Source organism: Macaca fascicularis, chromosome 13 (assembly GCF_037993035.2).
Source record: "Macaca fascicularis isolate 582-1 chromosome 13, T2T-MFA8v1.1".
NCBI lineage: Eukaryota > Metazoa > Chordata > Mammalia > Primates > Cercopithecidae > Macaca > Macaca fascicularis.
The window spans coordinates 96239267-96241634 of NC_088387.1; the positions used below are offsets into that span (position 1 = coordinate 96239267).

A 2368-nucleotide genomic window follows, 5' to 3' on the forward strand; every position below is an offset into this window, starting at 1 on the left:
TTTTGGACTTCCCAGCCTCCAGAACTGTTAGCAATAAATGTTTGCTGTTTATAAGTTGCCCAGACTATAGTATTTTGTTACAGCAACCAGAACCAACTGAGACAATACCGAACAGAATGTGTTCAGCTTACACAGGGGACATGGACAAGAAGACTCATGGCAGCATAGTTTGTAATAACCCCAAAGTGGAAACAACCCAAATGTCCATCAGGAGCCAATCATGGGTAGTATATTTATAAAATAGGATATTATATAGTAATAATGAATGGACTACGGATGGATAAAACAAACACAGATAAATCTCTCAAATAAAAAGAAAAGAGTAAGAAAAGAAAAAAGCCAGGTAGATGGCTGGGCGCGGTGGCTCACACCTGTAATCCCAGCACTTTAGGAGGCTGAGGTGGGTGGATCCCTTGAGGCCAGGAGTTTGAGAGCAGCCTGGCCAACATGGTAAAATCCCATCTCTACGAAAAATAAAATAAATAAATAAGGAAATAGAAAAAGAAAAAAGCCAGGTACAAAAGAATACACACTGTGTGAGTTTATACAAAGTTCGAAAGCAGGCAAACCAAAACCATAATCTTTAGGTGATAAAAGAGCAAAGAAAAGGTAAGAATTACCAGAAAAGTTAGGATAGTGGTTACCTTTAATGAGTAAGGGGGAATTCCTGACAGCAGAAGATCCTGCAGGGGGCTTCTAGGTTGGTGGCAATATTTTATTTTTGGCCTGGTTAGTGGACACATGGATATTGTCTTATAATAATTCTGAGCCAGGTGTGGTGGCTCACACCTGTAATCCCAGCACTTTGGGAGGACAAGGTGGGAGGATCATGAGGTCAGGAGTTCGATACCAGCCTGACCAATATGGTGAAACCCCATTTCTACTGAAAATACAAAATTGACTGAGCATGGTGGTGCACACCCATAATCCCAGCCACTTGGGAGACTGAGGCAGGAGAATCACTTGAACTAGGGAGGTGGAGGTTGCAGTGAGCTGAGATCGAGCCATTCATTGCATTCCAGCCTGGGCAACAAAAGTGAAACTCCATCTCAAATAATAATAATTTTTAAGCCATGTGTTTATGTACCATGCACCTTTCTGAATGTGTTTTATTTGATTAAACTATGTGTAATTGCCAATATGCAGTAATTTTTTTTTTTTTTTTTTTGCAGATCGCAGACCACAGAACTTTATTAAGATGAAATAACTTTATTAAGACGAACTACATAGAAGCTACCACACTAAGCCAAAATCCATGAGGTTCATGTGAACTTACAGTTACACAAATAAGAAACAAATGGCATATCCAAAACCATAAGGAAATATCCTGATGCCCAGGTGATGAAGGCTGGGGTGAATAAGTCCATATATATATTTCAAGTTGTTAAAGAGTTTGTGGGCCACACAATGGTCCCTTGCATGCAAAAAGTCAAAGAGCTCCTCCGTGCAATCCTCTTCTGTATGTGATTGAGAGCATACATGCTCATCACAGAGCTCCAGCCGCTCCTGGGCCTTTACACATTTCTCCAACTGCTCGCATTGCTCTCTCACTGTTGTTAGGGGATCCTGATGTAGAAACACTAATTCCTCCTCTTCTTCTTCCTCCTCCTTTGTATCTCTAGACTCGGTCAGCATCTTTCGCTCGTCCTCCAGTCCCATGTCTGGTTACAGTTCTGGATTCAACACGAGCAGCAACAGTGGCACCTAATCCACTTCAGGATCTAGAAGGACCTGTAAGGTTCACTTAGCAGATATGAAGCGATCTGGACGGAAGTCAATATGCAGTCATTATTAACCTACAAAATGAGAATTAATGTGATTCAACCCAATATTTCACAATACAAAATAATTTACTAAGGCCAGTGGCTTACACCTGTAATCCCAGCACTGAGGGAGGCTGAGGCGGGTGGATCACCTGAGGACAGGAGTTCGAGACCAGCCTGACCAACACGGAGAAGCCCCATATCTACTAAAAATACAAAATTAGCCAGGCGTGGTGGCACATACTTGTAATCCCAGCTACTAGAGAGGCTGAGGCAGGAGAATCGCTTGAACCCAGGAGGCGGAGGTTGTGGTGAGCCGAGAGCGCGCCATCGCACTCCAGCCTGGGCAACAAGAGCGAAACTCCATCTCAAAAAAAAAAAAAAATACATTAAGTTAAGCAACCATTCAAAATGATGGTTGTGGCTGGGCACGGTGGTTCATACCTGTAATCCCAACACTTTGAGAGGCCGAGGACAGCAAATTGCTTGAGTCCAAGAGTTTGAGATCAGCCTGAGCAACATAGTGAAACCTCATCTCTACAAAAAGTAAAAAAAATCAGCCGCGTGCAGTGGCACTGTAGTCCCAGCTACTTGGGAGGCTAAGG

General features: G+C 42.8%; 1 pseudogene; it reads right to left on the reverse strand.

Moving 5' to 3' along the window:
* Positions 1-1189: 1189 nt before the first annotated feature.
* LOC102115384 (cytochrome b-c1 complex subunit 6, mitochondrial pseudogene) lies at positions 1190-1795 on the reverse strand (annotated as a pseudogene).
* Between the last annotated feature and the right edge of the window lie 573 nt (positions 1796-2368).